Consider the following 19,461-nt stretch of genomic DNA (forward strand, 5'->3'; position numbering starts at 1 on the left):
TTGACCCAAAGTGCTTCACAGACAAAGGTGCAATAACAAAAACAAAACAAAACAAAACATTCAGACTCAGGGATCAGAAAAGACCCAAACAGCCCAAAGGTATCTACTGATCTAAACTGTTTAATACCTGTTCATCCACTAATCCTATCAATACATGTCAATAATTGCTGTAAAATACAGTTCTTCATCTTTTCATGGTCATCAGATATGACCATATTTGGACGTTCAGAGGCTCCGTAGTTACCGTGGAAACACCGTCATCTTCTCCAACATTGATTCACCAGTAAAACCCATGGAGCTGGATCAGTGACAGTGGATGGACACACTGGGTTTATGTTCAGATAATGACAGATTTACAGGAAAAGTCCGTTTTTCTTCAGTTTTCTCTGCTTCTGACATTATAACCATCAACTTTAATCTGAGCTTTTATCAACATCTACCTGATCTAAGGTTATTATCGCTACGGAAAAGAAACGAAATGAAGGAAACTACAATTGAAAAAGCATTTTTGTTAACTGAAATAAATAAAAACTATAATTAAAAGGAAAAACGATAACTAACTGAAACTGTGTTGTGTGTTTACAAAACTAACTAAAACGGATAAAAATTATGGATAAAATTCCCTTCGTTTTTGTCTTTGTCAATGTTGGATTGATACATAAGCGATTTATTTCACTCTAACAATTTTAGCTGCTGGCACCGTACGACACTTTTTGCTCCGTCACTTGTGTTCACTTGTGGTTTCCAGTCGTCTTCTGGTCCCCACTCTACCTGGAAACATGGAGACTAAAGCAGCAGAGTCCTGTCTGGGATTGATTTGAATACAATGGAGAAGAGGATAAAATATATGACAAAACTCAAATTAACTATAAAACTAAACTAAAACTAAGCATTCAGAAAAAAATTAAAACTAATAAAAACTAACAAACCTGTTCTAAAAACAAATAAAAACTGAATTAGCGAAAAAAGTCAAAACTAAATAAAACTAAACTATAAAGAAAAATCCAAAACTATTAGAACCTTGACATGATCAGTGAATTAAATATAGGAAAATACCTGATGTTCACTGAAAAAATGCAAAATACAGAGGATAATGTCATAATAAATGGTGATAAATCAATTAAGAAAAGCTACATATAGAGAAAAAAAAAAGATTTTGGAACTTTCACAAAAGTAGCACTGGATCTTTATGGGTTAAAGAAAAACAAAAATACATAATAGTGTATGATCTATGGTATATAACGCAACACAAACGGGAAAAATCCGAATTTAGGAAGAGATTTCATAGACAAAGAAGCAGAATAAACAGTGTGACAGGGCCTCGCATGTTGTGCAGGTTGTCCTGTAAAGCAGAAGATTCACCTTAAAGCCACTAAGTACCCTGTGTGCATTTAAGACCAGAATAAATCACACTGTGTCGGTGATGCAGCACTGGCACTGTTTCAAACAGCCGAGGCACAGTCACAAAAGTGCACTGTACATTTAGGATGACAGGCAGGAAAAGGCTGCAGAGGGACGGAGCTGGATGGAACAGCTGCGCATTTAGGTTTAATGCAGAAAGATTTGGCTGTGTAGTCCTTTAGTTTTTCTACACATAATAAAAATCATCCTTTGCTTCCAGCTCCTCAAAAGCAGCTTTTCTTCTGTTTTTTTTAACCCTTTCATGCATGAATTATGAGAACCTTCGTCAGTATTTTTTTCTTGAGTGTTTTTATTCCTCTTTGGGCGTGAAAAAAACAATGCAATTTAATTAATTTATTTTTTTATGAAACTATTTTTCGTGTAGTTACAAAAATGTCCACTCAGCTGGACACCATGCATTTAAGTTGCAAAGCAAAGGAATGTGTTTAAAACTCATCATCAGAAAATGATCTACTGTGTGAAAACAATGAAATAAGAACATTTTTAGTGCCACTAATCTGATGTTTTCTCACATTTTATCCTGCTCAAATACTAGTTATTACGCATTTCATGAAGATAACATCCTCCTGACACCCAGGAAATTGACAATTTTACCTTTTTTACACTAAAAAATAGTCTAGATTGGAAACTGCATAAGGCAACATTTTTTTCAAATACATTTTGAAAATCATTTTTATTTGTTGATTGATTTTTTAATGGAATGTACTTTGCAATGGACAGTATTTAAGTTAAACTGTCAAACTTTTGTTCCCTACAGAGGACAAAATGCATTGCTGGGTCTCAGGAGGATATGCAAAAAAAACAACAACAAAAAAGCAAAAAAACAAAACAAAACAACTTTTTGTTTCAGAAAACTGTTAATTACAGTCTAATAACAATTAGCAATTGATTTACACTCATACATGTTAGTGCAGATCAGGTTTATCTAGAACAGTAAAGTTACAGTTATTGTTAGAACTGCAGTGTTTTGGATGGTGCATTAGTGTCCACTGTGTTGGCTGATATGGAACTGAAACAACCAAACCCATGAATAAACAACAGAACAGCTGGAGAAGAACTGACCACTGGAGTGACCACTGGAGTGACCACTGTGCATGAAAGGGTTAAACATGTGCCCAGGATCATTTTTAAGCTTCATACTACTGGATAAAACAGGCGATTTGAATCATAATACCTGCATCTCTGCCATTTCTGAAGTGATAACTAGTTTTTTGACATTTAAAGCAATTAATAAGATACTGAAAGATCACAGAATTGATTCTAAATCGATTTTATGTACAGCTCTGGGCAGTGGGATATGCTAAGTGTTACCAGTCCATCACCAGAGAGTCCGCTGCCATGAGCACTGACGCACACAATCAATGAATCAAAGTGGAATATAAATATTTAATTTTAAAGGTTGTGCAAAAAGGTTAGTCATACAAGAATTATAATGATTATAAGCATTATGTGTTCGTGTTAAACTCACTCTAAAGCAGGGACGTCAAACTCAGTGACGTTCAGGGGCCACATGCAGCCTAATACGATCCCAAAAAAAATAATTCAACGTAAAATAATACTATAATAACCTAGAAATAATGTAAACTGCAAACATATTCAGTGACAAAAATAAAATTACATTAACCCTCTGGTATCCCGTCCACCAAGGCCCTTACTAAACACCAAGTGTGCCTTTTTGGCACACCTGTGGAATAATGTCAAAAAATTTTCATACAGTTTGTTTTTAATTCTTTTACCCTTTTTTCTATTTCATCAACTTGAGCCGTAAATAAAAATACCAAATACTCAATAATTGTCACATTTTTTAACCCTTTAAATGCCGTGTTTGTAATGGAAACAAACCTTTTTTTTGGATGCAGAAAACACAAAAAAGTGGATCACATATTATCTGATTTTTTCATCCTGGCATATGTCAATGATTAACTCCAACACTGGTTAATTTGCATTATTATTTTTGGCACGAGGTCAAATGTTCAAAAATACTAGCATCTGTCACCAAGTGTGCGTAAAATGCACACCTATAAATCCAACTATTAAATATTATATACTGATTTATTTTTCTGCTCTAATTTGATTTTATTTTTGTAAATCCAGCTCAGTCCTAATCATACAGATCAAATGTTAGAAATAGTGCATTTTATGCACACTTGGCAGACAGATGCTAGTCTGCTCATTTTCTTTTGTTTACAATGTGCACATTTGAGTTGGTGGACAGAATTTTAAAGATCATGCAAAAATGAACAACTTTTGAATTCTAACCTTATTGAAATTGTGAAAAATAATGTGAAGTTTTTTAACATGAAGTGCAAAGTGTGCATAAAAGGCACACCTGGATACCAGAGGGTTAAGAAGATACCGAAACATCCCAGAGTTGATTGTAAATGGATTTTCTGAACAGCTCTGGGCAGTGGGATATGCTTGGTGTTAGCAGTGGGTCATCAGAGTCAGCTGACGCACCAGAAGTGTCTTTTCCTAAACAGGTGGTTACCTGCGCTGACAGCTCTGCTTGGCAGTCTCAGCCATGTTCAGTGCCCTTTTCCACGCTTTGATGAGTTGGCAGCCGACTAGCCAACTGTTCAGCCGTTGAAATGACAGGCTGCTGCCTCACCCAGGCCCTCTTCATGTAGTAACGCTAATCTAGCAGCAAAAGCAGCTCTTCCTGCGCGCTCATGGCAATATGGCAGCAAAGCCAAAATGAATTATCGATTAGCACTCCTGCTCTTACATACTCGATAAATGCCAGACTATTAGCTCAGTAAACTGTTTACCAATAGGTCACATCAGGGTTAGAAACCAAATGATAACAGCACAGGATTCAAGACCTTCCTGACCAATAACATGGGGTCAACCAAGAATCCGACCAAAGCAGCATTTGATTTCATAACGCTGGCACCAGTAGAGTCATATGTTGTGCTTTCTGTCGGCAAATGTCCACATTTAAGCTTTGAATGCACCTCAGAGGTCAAACATGACTTGACTCAGCTTTCATTAAGCTCAACAGTAAGTTGGCCATCGTGACATTTTAAGGATTCGTCTTCTGCAAAATAACTGCGTTTTGCTCACATACTCAAAATGTTATGAATCTTTCCACAAATAAAGTTGTGCAATTTTGACCCAGAAGCAATGTCTAAGAGCATCAAGTTCTGTAACGCTTTAGCTAATGCAGTCAGATAGATTCATAGATAAATATGTACGTTACTGATCCCACAGGAAATTCTGTGAACTCGTTGTTCACTCGGTGCTCGCATACATGCACACAAATGACCCAGTGAACAAACACATGTACAATAGTGCAAATAAGGTAGAACAGCAGTGCAAAAAAGGATGGAGAAAAAAAGAGGTAAGAGTTAAGTCTAAAGAATAAAAATAATAATATTAAGAATAAAAGTGACAATAGCCATAAAAAAAGGACAAAGGCAGAAAAAGAAACAGCAGCCAGTACAAGAAAAAACAGACAATAAAAGCACACGAAGGAGTCACACCTGAGGCACTGAGGGGCAGCCATCACCTTCATCATCATCATCATCATCATCAACCTCTCCATCATCATCTTCAACATCATCGTCATCATCTTCATCACCATTATCATCATCATCAACCTCTCCATCATCATCATCATCAGCTTCATCATCTTCATCACCATTATCATCATCATCAACTTCTCCATCATCATCATCATCATCATCATTATCTTCATCATCATCATCATCATCAACCTCTCCATCATCATCATCATCATCATCTTCATCATCATCATCTTCATCACCATTATCATCATCATCAACCTCTCCATCATCATCATCTTCATCATCATCATCTTCATCACCATTATCATCATCATCAACTTCTCCATCATCATCATCATCATCATCATCATCATTATCATCATCATCATCTTCATCACCATTATCATCATCATCAACCTCTCCATCACCATCATCTTCATCATTATCTTCATCATCTTCATCACCATTATCATCATCAACCTCTCCATCTCCATCTTCATCATCATCATCATCATCTTCCTCCTCATCATCATCATCTTCATCACCATTATCATCATCAACCTCTCCATCTTCCTCATCATCATCATCATCATCATCATCATCATCTTCATCATTGTCATCATCATCATCTTCATCATCATCATCTTCATCATCATCATCATCATCATCATCATCATCATCATCATCATCTCCATCATCTCCATCACCTCTCCATCCTCTCCTTAGTCTTGGAGGTGTTCAGCTGGAGCTCATTCTGGTGCTACCACACCACAGAGTCCCTCCCCAGGCTCCTGTACTCCCCCTCCTCCCCCTCTCTGATACATGCCACAAACACAGTGTTATCGGAGAACTTCTACGTGCAGCACGTATCCGAGTTGTGGTGGAAGTCCGTGGTGTAGAGGGTGGAGAGGACAGTAGTGGTGGTGGTCAGTAGCTTCTCATTTCTTGCACATCCATCAGTTTGATAGAAGCAGAAAGTCTGGATTGTGTTTCAGTGGACAAAGGTCATGTGGTCTGATGAGTCCAGGTTGACCCTGTTCCAGAGTAGTGGGTGCACCACTGAGAAGAGAGGCAGATGAAGCGATTACCCATCATGCCTAGTGCCTGCAGTACAAGCCTGTGGGGGCAGGGTTATGACCTGGGGTAGCTTTGACCAGGCTGTCCTAAAGGCTGTCAGGCTGGGGGACATGTTACCTCGAATAAAACCCCTCAACTCCAGGGGTAAAATAATATTTTTTCCCATTCAATATCAAACCTATAGTCACTACACTCTAATTTAACAGTTCAATTCATGTAAGGAAGTTACAAATTTCAACACAAAAAATAATATTTGAAGCTGAAATAGTTTTAAAATAATTCAAAAGGCAAATGAAAGGAAATGGTAATACAGCCATTTAATACCCCACATCTGAAAGAAAGCTACAGTTATGGTGTATGTAATCATATGAATAGCATACTGTTACAGACATAACTTTACCACAGCAGGAGGTGGAAACCCAGACAGGCTAAGTAAATATTAGAAAGCCTGGATGGATGTCAAACAATGGAAGGTGATCATTTTCTTAGACATGTTTCACTGTTACTAACCTGAATGAGGCAGCACGGGTAGAGACTGATGTAGTTTGGTTTATTAAACCTGGTGTAAATGTTAAACACATATGCACTGTAAAAAAAAATAAAAAAAAAAAAATCCTGTTGTTTTTACAGAAAAAAACTGTCAGCTGTGGTTTCCAGAACGATACAGTAAAAAACACATCTGACTGTTAACGTATTTACAGAGTAAAATGAAGATGTAACAGTTTAAACATGTAGATTTAACAGTTTAAACATGTAGATTTAACAGTTTAAACATGTAGATTTAACAGTGGATTTAAATGGTAAATGTTCTGCACTTCTTTAGCTCATTTTCTCCTCCTTCATGGTGTCCACAGCTCTTTCCAAATCCACCAGGTCCAACTGGGACCAGTTTAGGGTTCAGTGTCTTCCATGGACACTTGGACATATGGACAGTCAGAGCCAGGATTGGAACCACCAACCCTTTGGTTATTGGACAAGCCGCTCTACCAACTCTACCAACCCATTCATTTATAAATTTAAAATGTTATATTGTTAAATATTTATTTTTTAAATAACTTTATACATGACAAAATTTCCGAAAAAGCCCGAATGACATTTTGGTTTATCATGCAAACAAGTGGACTGTGTTTATGATGCATTCATCTTAGAAGTTATTCACCGAGAGTGAAGTGATTCTGGTGCGTAAGCACAGAAAAACTAATGCAGTGTTTTTCAACCTTGGGATCGGGACCCCATGTGGGGTTGCCTGGAATTCAAATGGGGTCACCTGAAATTTCTAGTAATTGATTAAAAAACCCAAAAAACTTACTAACAAAAAATCTGTGTTGAGTTGACAGAGCCAATCCCAGTCCATATCAGACAAACTGTGGTTGTGAAACTGCAGCACTGTGGTTCTGTTTGTGTCACATGTTCACTGTGGTCAGTTTCAGATGCTGCAGCTCTTTCATAATTCATAGTTTCAGTTCTTGTTTGTTCAGTATTAATTGTCCTCCTTGTAAATCCCAGCTGGACTGACTGGACAGATCCTGAGCCTTTGTGCAGTAATCTACACCTGGATTTACTGCCTCTGCCCACAATAAGAGACATTATATAGACTAAATGTGTCTAAAATTAATGTTTATTTGCAACATAGTATAGGAAACTATTACATGATCAAAAACAAATACATTTTAGCAAAAAAAAAAAAAAAAAAGTCTCTGTTTTGAATGTCTGGGGTCGCCAGAAATTAGTGATGTTAAAATGGGGTCAGGAGTTAAAAAAGGTTGAAACCACTGATTTAATCACTAAAAAGAGCAAATCCTGGCCAGAGCCGAGTGGAGAAGGACCCCTCCTCAAACACTGCAGCAAGATGAAAGTAAAGAAAATATGTGTGTATCATACATGTACTGTACATATTTTACATGTGGGTGAATTATAGCTTCTGCTGCTGTTTAAGAGGAGAACGACAAGATATGATTTATTTTTAAGGCTGTGGCTGATTAGCTAACCTTAGCTAACGATCTCGTCTTAACAATAGCTGGCTAATTTCGGCTGCTATGGTAGTGCTGACAGCAGATGTATTCTTGTTAGGTTAATGCAATATCTTATGACATAAATCTAACCTAAATATGTTTCCAGTGTCAGGTCACCAGCTCCTACAGCTTTAAATGAGCCTCCATTGACAGTGTGCTGCTGTGGACGAGAGACAAGTCATTATGTGGCAGCTTTAACACAATTATGCATATATTTTTATGCATCTGAGCTTTCTGTTTCAGGATTCTGCAGAGGTATAACCCAGGGCTCATCTCCATGTGCATGCATCTGATTGAATCACGCAGGATCTTCAGTAAAACTGGTAAGATAACTTGCAGGGAGTGGAAGAAAGCCTTGTTTTGCCCTCCGGGTGGCTGTGACTATAAGAGCATAAAGTCACGAGAAACTACACTGTAAAAAATGACTGTAGAATTCACACTAAAAAGTTGTAAAACTGCAACATAAAAAAACTGTAAGTGACAATACGATGCAAAGTTGTTTATTTGAGAACATTTTTGTGTTAACGATTAAATCAAATCTAGCTGTAGTTTTAACAGGAAGAGTATGTGAACAAAACCAGATTAGTATGAAGAAATGATGGATTTGTATTGTTTTTAGAAAATAAAACTGTACATTGAAAAACAATGTGGTGACGTTTAAACTGCAAAGACCATAATGTTGAAATAACGGCATATTTGCTTTTTTAGATACATATATATAAAGTTATAAAAAAGTAAACATTTCCAATGTACCATTTTAAATTTATAAATGACTGCGTTGGTAGAGTTGGTAGAGCGGCTCGTCCAATAACCAAAGGGTTGGTGGTTCCAATCCTGGCTCTGACTGTCCATATGTCCAAGTGTCCATGGAAGACACTGGACCCTAAACTGGTCCCAGTTGGATCTGGTGGATTTGGAAAGAGCTGTGGACACCATGAAGGAGGAGAAAATGAGCTAAAGAAGTGCAGAACATTTACCATTTAAATCCACTGTTAAATCTACATGTTTAAACTGTTAAATCTACATGTTTAAACTGTTAAATCTACATGTTTAAACTGTTCAATCTACACATTTAAACTGTTCAATCTACATGTTTAAACTGTTAAATCTACATGTTTAAACTGTTAAATCTACATGTTTAAACTGTTAAATCTACACATTTAAACTGTTAAACCTACATGTTTAAACTGTTAAATCTACATGTTTAAACTGTTAAATCTACATGTTTAAACTGTTCAATCTACATGTTTAAACTGTTAAATCTACACATTTAAACTGTTAAACCTACATGTTTAAACTGTTCAATCTACATGTTTAAACTGTTAAATCTACATGTTTAAACTGTTCAATCTACATGTTTAAACTGTTAAATCTACATGTTTAAACTGTTCAATCTACATGTTTAAACTGTTCAATCTACATGTTTAAACTGTTCAATCTACATGTTTAAACTGTTCAATCTACATGTTTAAACTGTTAAATCTACACATTTAAACTGTTCAATCTACATGTTTAAACTGTTAAATCTACATGTTTAAACTGTTCAATCTACATGTTTAAACTGTTAAATCTACATGTTTAAACTGTTCAATCTACATGTTTAAACTGTTAAATCTACACATTTAAACTGTTAAACCTACATGTTTAAACTGTTAAACCTACATGTTTAAACTGTTAAATCTACATGTTTAAACTGTTCAATCTACATGTTACTCTGTAAATATGTTCACAGTTGAATGTGTTTTTTACAGTATCGTTCTGGAAACCACAGCTGCCAGTTTTTTTTCCGTATAAACAACAGGATTTTTTTTTTTTACAGTGTATGAAATGAGTCAATAAACCTATATAAAACTCACATTATACAGTTATTATAATTAGAAGAAGTGAGACCATGTTTAATATAAACCCTGTTACTTAAATACATCTACACGTAGTCATAAACTCATATATTCCTCATTTGAACAGTTCATGTTGTTGCCTTGTTGTCTATTAATTAGTAGTTGTTTCTGATTTGAACTACAGATGTTTTCTCTTCATACCTGTGTGATCTAAAATAAGAAGTCTCAACAATGTTCATTCAGTTTAGTTCAACAGTTCACTCAGGAGGATTTGGTCAAATGTCTCTGCATCATACACAGAATTTCAACACATTTGCTCCATGATGCAACTTATACTTTATAGCCTATTCACCACTGAATATTGTTTTTATGTAAATATTAATATTCTAATGCAGGCATGAACTGTTGCTTAGCAACGGCTGCTGTAAGTGGGAGAAGACAGACGAGTGGTGGGAGGACAGATGTTGGACAGAATTTTTAAAAAGTAGTGAGGCAACCCGTGGAATATCAAATAAAGTGAAAAGTAAGAGAAATGAAAAGAGGAAATTAAACAAAAAAAAAAAAAAAACTGGGGTGATTTGGGTTTAGCAGAGTGATACATAGAACATTTGAATCTGTTCATGTTCTTTTAGAAATAAAGAGCTGCTACAAGGTATATTTAACAAGTGGAACAAAGATCTAGGGTTGGAGGATACTTATACATGCAGGAGATCTTCACACTTAACACAAAAAATGACCACTAACTTACATTTAATACAGTATAAATGAATGACAAGAATACAGTAGAGACAAAACTCATAAGTTTGACAGATGGATGTTTCAGATGGACGTTTAACCCTCTGGTATCCTGTCCACCAAGGCCCTTACTAAGCACCAGGCGGACCTTTGTGGCACACCTGTGGAATAATGTCAAAAAAATTCATACAGTTTGTTTTTAGTTCTTTTACACTTTTTTCTATTTCATCAACTTGAGCTGTAAATAAAAATACCAAATACTCATTAATTGTCACATTTTTTAACCCTTTAATTGCTGTGTTTGTAATGTAAACAAACCATTTTTTTGGATGCAAAAAACACAAAAAATGTACTTTTTTCAATATACTTCATAAAAATGGATTAGATAGTATTTGATTTTTGCAGCCTGGCATATGTCAGTGATTCACTCCAACATTGGTTAATTTGTGTCACGGGGTTCTTTCCCACACTGCTCAAAAAATAACACCACAGGCGTAGTTGAAAGTGCAAAAAGATGGTGGTGATTTATTTTGCCGTCGGCCTCCCAAAGTGCAGTGCAATATATATACAGGTGAAGTCAAAAATGGAAAAACTAAAAAAAACAACAACACTATTTACAAATCTACACAGCACAAGAAAAAACACATCCAAGTAGAGTTCTTCAATAACACAAAAAAATCACAGAGGTTAAATGACCCACAGCAGTCACCAGCTCTGCAGCTCAGCCAACACTGAACACTAGGGCTTCAGCAGCCTTCTGTTTAACACTAAGCCCCTCCTACTGGGCCGGACAATTACAGACTTTTTAACAAAACATATTTTTAACAGTGTTTTTAAACAGACTTTTTCACAACAGGAATAACCATTTTACACTTAATAAGTCAATACATTTTTTAATCAATTACCAAACTAGAAGACCTCCTTTCTTGAGATTTTTTTTCCAAATTGCTTTATTGAAATATTCAGAAGACAAAAAGGCACAAACATTGCACAATTACATATTCATTGTCCATAAAGGCACAGACAACGCGCAAACTCCAATTGAAGTGTACAAAAGAAAAAAGACAGATGTATGCTCTCAACAGTCGAATAACAAACAAGAAGACATAAATCAACATAAGAAAAATAAATAAAATAAAGAAGTTCCAATTAAGTAAACATAACATTAACTCTCTTCTTCTTTAAACCACATATCGTATAGTTTGACAGTTTTTATGCTCTTCATTGAATCTAAATATCTCAGTGCTTTGATGTATTCCTTAAATTCATAATTAAAACAAATAAAACAGGGGGTTACTTTGGACACTCTACTTTTGTGGATGTGAAATTTCCCAAACAAAATGAATAAATGAAGAAAAAATTCAATTTTGTCATTATTGTGATCAAAATAAGTGATAATGTTTTTACATTCTATCTTCACACTTATTTTAATTTTGCACACAATAGAACTTTCTAATCCAGACCAGAACTCACTTGAATGTACACAGTAATGAAATAAATGTGTTATTTTTTCTGATTCATTGTTACAGACGGTGCACTTATTCTCAACATCTAAAAACTTACAGAGATATGAGTTTGTTACATATACAGGGTGTCCCATAAGTCTCCATACATAGGAGACATAATACATTCCATACATATATGGTTCTAACATGTATTTCTTTATATTTCAGACAACCCAAAGAATGCATTTGAATGAAGAGCAACGAATTGAAATCATCCTGATGGCCGGTTCAGCAAGCAGTCGTATGGTTGCAAGCGCATTTAACAGAAAACATGGGACGAGTATCACACACGACACTGTGGCCAAACTTATTGTCATGTTCAAAAAAACAGGAAGTGTTTTGGATCAATTTGTTCCCGACAAAATGGCAGTCATATAGAGCATACTATATAAATAAAAATGGTTTATGTCAAGAAACGTTTATTTTTCCTGTGTATGGAGACTTATGAGACACCCTGTATATATATTGTGCAAAATTTTAATATGTATTTCTTTGAATTTATTGTTAATACACAATCTCTATGGTAACAGCCAATTGATGTCAAAAATAAATTATTCCAGAAAGCTTTCCCTCTTGGAGTAATTCTCCTCTTCGGACAGAATATGCTACGTGTATGCTTATTGTTGCATTTGGTATCCCTCACATCAATACCATTTATCATCAGAAAAGGTTCACCTCCTTTCTTGAGATAAAAATACAGAAAAAACAAAAACGAGGCGTTACAACATCACGTGATGCCAAAAATCGCGCGAGATTTCCGCTATAATATTGACCCGGAAGTGACCCTTCGTTCTTTTCAGTCAAATGGCGGGAGCATGACAGAACACAGACACAGGTAAGGGACTGAAACTGCTGTAAATATGGGTGCAATTATTGTTCGGACGGGAACAGAGTGTGAGTGGAGAAACTAATGAGTGAATACAAACACGGACGGAGAGAGACTGTGTGACGTGAGTGTGTGCGCGTGCCTGTATGTGTGCGCGCGTGCCTGTATGTGTGTGCTTTTCTTTTTTAAAACAACTTTATTAACAACATTTGAGTTTACAGTATAACATTTTAAACAAACATCAAGATGTCAAAAGAGAAAAAGCATTTGAACATTTAAGTTGAAGAAAATAATGCATAGATTTAAAAATACAAAGCATAAAATACAAATAATAATAATAATAAAAAAGGAAATAAATAAATAATAAATCTGACAAATGTAAATAAATAAATGCAACAGAGAGTTCAGTCAGTATTGAAAAATTGTTTATAAATAGCCAATGTGTTAGTGCTTTTTTTTTTTTTAATTATTATTATTATAAATGAATTCTAAAGATTTAATATAATTTTCAAATTCCAGTAGGAAGATTTTAAAATGTGGGTGTGTTTTAGTATATTTGTTTTTATGTATATGAAATGTTCCAAATAATATGAACACATTTACAATAAATTCTAGATTGTTAGTATCATGTTTAAAATATGTAATTACATTTTGGGATGTTATATTTATTTTATTGTTACTTTTAGATATGATATAATTTTCAATTTTGGACCAAAAATTAGAAGAATGTTCACATAAAAAGAATAAGTGTAAAGTAGTTTCAGATTGACTAAAGTTACATATTTCTTTCACATCATAAAATCGACACAAAATAGCGTTGGAGGGATATATGTTATGTAAAATTTTGAGATGTAAAATTCTACTTTTGTTTGTAATACAGTATTTATACGTTAATGTCCATGCTTTTGAACACTCAGTTTTAGAAAAAGTTGAATTCCATACTGCTTTACCTCTGGGGGAGATTTTCTTCTTTTCATTCAATGCATTACGTACAGTATATGTCTGTTATTACAGCTTGAACTAAAAATATTAATGCCATTAATCAATAAACAAGGTTTATTTGTCTGTGATGTTAGATAACTAAGATGATTTTTCATAAGTAAGACAATGCCTGTATGTGTGTGCTCGGCTCATAGCAGGACACAGCTGACACTCAGTGACGGCGTCACTCCGTCACAATTTGCATTATTATTATTTTTGGCGCTAGGTCAAATGTTCAAAAATACTAGCATCTGTCACCAAGTGTGCCAAAAATGCACACCTATAAATCAAACTATTAAATATTATATATTGATTTATTTTTCTGCTCTAATTTGATTTTATTTTTGTGAATCCAGGTCAGCCCTAATCATACAGATCAAATGTTAGAAATAGTGCGTTTTAGGCACACTTGGCAGACAGATGCTTTTCTTTTGTTTACGATGTGCACATTTGAGTTGGTGGACAGAATTTTAAAGATCATGCAAAAATGAACAACTTTTGAATTCTAACCTTATTTAACCCTCCAGTATCCAGGTGCACTTTTCAGGCACACTTTGCACTTCGTTTTAAAAAGCTTCATATTATTTTTCACAATTTAAATAAGGTTAGAATTCAAAAGTTGTTCAGCTGCATGTGGCCTCCAGGCCTTACAATGCCCAGGTCTGCATTAGAACCACTGTTTTGATCCAAAGCCATTAAGGCATAACTCCTGCTTTTACTGAGATCTGGGCTTCATTTGAGAGAGGAGGGGCTAAATTAATTTATTAACGTTGTTAATGTTGCTGTTAATTATTGACATAAGCCAGGCTGCAAAAATCAAATAATATTTAATCCAATTTGTATGTAGTATTTTGAAAAAACAAACAAACATATTTCGTGGTTTTTTGCATCAAAAAATGTAGTGACATCATGATGAAAGGAGATTGTTTAAAAAGTTTAAAAAAAAATCTAAAATGAATGATTATTTGATTTGTATGATTAGGGCTGACCTTGATTTACAAAAATAAAATCAAATTAGAGCAGAAAAATAAATCAGTTGATTTATAGGTGTGCCATTTTGGCACACTTGGTGACAGATGCTCGTTTTATTTTGAACATTTGACCTAGCGCCAAAAATAATAATGCAAATTAACCGATGTTGGAGTTAATCATTGACATATGCCAGGATGAAAAAATCAAATAATATGTGATCCACTTTTTATGTAGTACATTGAAAAAAAATATTTTTTTCTGTTTTTTTGCATCCAAAAAAATGGTTTGTTTGCATTACCAATACGGCATTTAAAGGGTTAAAAAATGTGACAGTTATTGAGTATTTGGTATTTTTATTTACGGCTCAAGTTGATGAAATAGAAAAAAGTGTAAAAGAATTAAAAACAAACTGTATGAACTTTTTTTTTTTTACTTTATTCCACAAGTGTGCCAAAAACGCACACTTGGTGCTTAGTAAGGGCCTTGCTGGACAGGATACCAGAGGGATAAATTGTTAAAAATAATACGAAGTTTTTTAACACGAAGTGCAATGTGTGCCTAAAAGGTGCACCTGGATACTGGAGGGTTAAGTGCAGAATGTGAGTACTTTTGCCACCTCTACTTTTTATTAATTTTCCCATTAATGACAAATGTGCTGCACTTTTATTTATTTTTTAAAATCAAAATCACCCGAATGTAAAATGTAAAAAAAATAAAGCACAATGCTGCAAAATGATATCTTCAAAAGATGACAAAAATCAATCTGTCCATGCTCTTCAGTACAGTGAAAACGTGGGTTCATATGCTTGTAATTCTGAAAAAAGGGTCCTGTTCTCAGCTGTTCTTTCACCATGAACATTTACCAAAATAATCAATGTAAGTGGAAGACGCTATTCATTAATGAGGTGCTTTTTACAATGGCTTCCACACTGTCTCCTCCACACAAATACTTCATACAAACATTGTCTCTCGTGACATTGAAAAAGCTTCTTGCATTTATCTGTGTTAATATCCAGCCTGATGTTGTGTCTTGCTCCGACAGCTCCGGGCTTTTAAGATGTTTTGAAACTGTCTGCATGAATGATGTGGCTCCTATCAAAGATGAACAACACTGTGATATCAGGTAAGATTTTTTTTTTTTTTTTTTCCACTAATGTGACTTTAAGTGAATGGTTTAATGGTGTTTTTTTTTTTTTTTTCGCTTGCATACACCCACCCAGTCACCGCACATCCTTGGAAGGCAAGCTTTAAAGTAGAGTATGTGGATAAATAAAATGGAACATGTCATTCAGGATATAGTGTGCACTACTACTGTAAATCCTATATGTACAAATAGCAGAGTAATCCTTTCAAAGGGAGAGAGGCAGAGGAGGATGGAGATGGGGGGGGGGTTTGCAGAGGGAAGCAGGATCACAACTTAGCGTTCACCTCAGATCTTGGAGCACTTTCCTTGTGCAACGTTCTGGAGTCGTGCCAGGCTGCAACCCAAGGCCTCATCACCCCCTGAAAGGATTACATGCCATGACATTTAGACATTTGTATACATTGAAATTACATTCCCCCTCTCCCTTGGCGGTTTTCTTATTTAGCAAATGCACATGCAAAAGCTGCGCCGTGATTTGCTTGAAAATGTGCTGGTGCGGTCTCAGGTTTGGAAACAGACCGTACCTCGACTCTAATAGAAGAGATGAATTTGTGGTTGTTTCATCTCCAAACCCATTTAGGAGACAGATGTCCTATGGTCCTTTGTAAGTAGTACTTTTGCTGGGAGGGTACAGTACAGCAACAAATCCAGCCGTTTCTTAATGTTAGCTCTTAAAAACTAGGGCAGGGGCCTGGGAGAGTCATTACTTAAAGTTGTAGATTGTCACTACTTGGCCATTAGAAAAGACTTGACCGTACCTTACTTTTCTCTATTCTACCAAGGTTTCACAAAGTATGACATCATTTACATGTCACTGACATATTTTTATACTTGCAATCAGTGGTGTAGTGGTCCCTGGAGAAGTGGGTGTACTCTCAATTTTTTCCTTTTTTTTTTAAAGTCGGCCAGAAAAATGCCCTGTTTTAGAAACAGTGACATGTCAGACTACTGTATTTAGTTTATCCAAAACTCCGTCAGTAGTATTTGTTCACTATAATAAAATGATCATGACTTGATCTGGAACAGTTTGTAGGTTTGACTGGAAACACAAGCAGCTGCAGGAATGGAAATGGATTCAACAGGAGGAAAACATAGGATAATGTTAGCCTTTCCTAATGTTAGCCTTTCCTAACGTCAGCCTTTCCTAACGTTAGCCTTTCCTAACGTCAGCCTTTCATAACGTCAGCCTTTCCTAACATTAGCCTTTCATAACGTTAGCCTTTCATAACATTTGTCTTTCATAACGTTAGCCTTTCATAACCTTAGCCTTTCATAATGTTAGCCTTTCATAACATTAGCCTACTCACACAGTTTAACTATTGGTGACATCATCTCTTCTCCTCTAAATGCGCAGTCATGTGACCAGTAGTTTAAAACAGTGACTCATTCTGAAACCACCTTAAAACTGACCTCAGAATTCTGTATTCCATCAAAGCAGGTTCTCTAAATATGCGTCACTCATTTGAAAGACGTTTTTTCTCCCTTTCTCGTTTACATTTCCAATAGTCACACATCTTTCAACATGATGTGCAGTGACCTGTCAATCAACTGGGGTGGAACTGGTACCTGAGGAGGTGTCCAATCAGGTTCCAGAGGTGGACAGCACCAGTTAGCAATATTTTCCTGGGCATGACCCGCCCTACTCTGCCTCTGATTGGCTCATCAGTCCTCATGCCTAAAGTTAACCAATCTAATCAGTGAAGGCAGTGAGTACTGGCCAGATAAAAAGGGTAATGTGGCTCAGATATGACTGAATGGTGCGCATCAGGGGGATTTAGAAGTGGGTATAAACAATACTGACTGGAAAATAAGTGGGCATACTCTGTATACCGCCGTATACCCTGGACTACACCACTGCTTGTAATAATCTTTCTTTGTTCAAAAGTTGTATGTCTTGAAGGTAAAGCACAACAACAGCCAAATGCAGACATTAAATTAAAGAATACTTACAGTTAAATTTCCTAAATGCAGTAAACAGGTTTCAGATCATCAAACTCTCTCTTTTATCTGAGGTGGTGGAGAAGGTGATTTTCCCTCAGTTGGTTTTTTTCATTCATTCATTTATATTTTTTGGTGCGTTTTTAGAGAATGACCATTGTCAAAATCATTATTTTTACTAGCTGCTAAGAAAGACGATTTCTCCATTTTTAGTTTTTAAGTGTAATGGCTGCCTTTGACTTAATGACCATAGTATCCTCTTACACCATCTAGTTGGTTGAATATGTTTTAAGCATTTTTAACAAGTTTTATTGTGTCATCTGTACTTTTTTCTACCTTTCTATCATTGTTTGTTCAAATGCTATATAAATGAAATATATAAATATATTATAAATACTGTATTATTATCATTATTATTATTATTAGTAGTAGTAGTAGTAGTAGTAGTAGTATTATTGTTATTATTCAGTAGTGAATAGACAGTGCAATACATGAATAATTTGGATTATTCAGACTAAAAATTAAAATATGTACTACAAAAATAATTGCTATGACCTACAGTGGTTTAGTTATTATTGTGGCTAGCTTTACTTTGTATTTGGAGCTTCCCTTTCACACAAGAACATTTTGAAAAAAAAAAAAAAATTCTTAATCAGACATGCACTGTTATTTACAAATGTTTTCAGTATCAATTTACTGCCAACTGTACCATTATTTTAGGGTTAGTACATGATTTAGTGCCATCTAGTGGTGAAGATGAATAACCCTCGTCTCACTCTCCCTTACAACAACCACGGGCGACCAAAACCATCTACTGAGCTAAACTGTTTAACACCTGTTCATCCACTAATCCTATCCATACATGCAAATAACTGGTGTAAAATACAGTTCTTCATCTTTTCATGGTCATCAGTTATGACCCATTTGGATGTTCAGAGGCTCTGTAGTTACCATGGAAACACCGTGATCTTCTACAACATTGATTCACCAGTAAAACCCATGGAGTTGGATCAATGACAGCGGATAGAGATACTTGATTTATGTTCAGTTAATGATAGATTTTACTGGAAAAAACACTTTTTTTGGTCAGTTTTCTCAGTTTTTTTGTGTAGCCATCAACTTTAATCTTAGCTTTAATGAACATCTACATGATAAATATAGGAAAATATCTGATTTTCATTGGATAAAATCCACCAAATACAGAGGATATTACAGTAAACCAGTGTTTTTCAACCTTGAGGTCGGGACTCCACATGGGGTCGCCTGGAATTCAAATGGTGTCGCCTGAAATTTCTAGTAATTGATAAAAAATTCAAACTTAGTAATAAAAATTTACATTTTATAGTCTAAATGTTGCCTAAAATTAATGTTTATTTGCAACATATTATAGCAAACTATTACACGATCAAAAACAAATTAATTTTAGCAAATAAAATGTCTCCGTTTTGAATGTCTGGGGTCGTCTGAAATTTCTAATAATTTATTTAAAAAAAAAAAAAAATAAA

This window comes from Sphaeramia orbicularis, chromosome 3, assembly GCF_902148855.1.
Source record: "Sphaeramia orbicularis chromosome 3, fSphaOr1.1, whole genome shotgun sequence".
In the NCBI taxonomy this organism is placed as follows: domain Eukaryota; kingdom Metazoa; phylum Chordata; class Actinopteri; order Kurtiformes; family Apogonidae; genus Sphaeramia; species Sphaeramia orbicularis.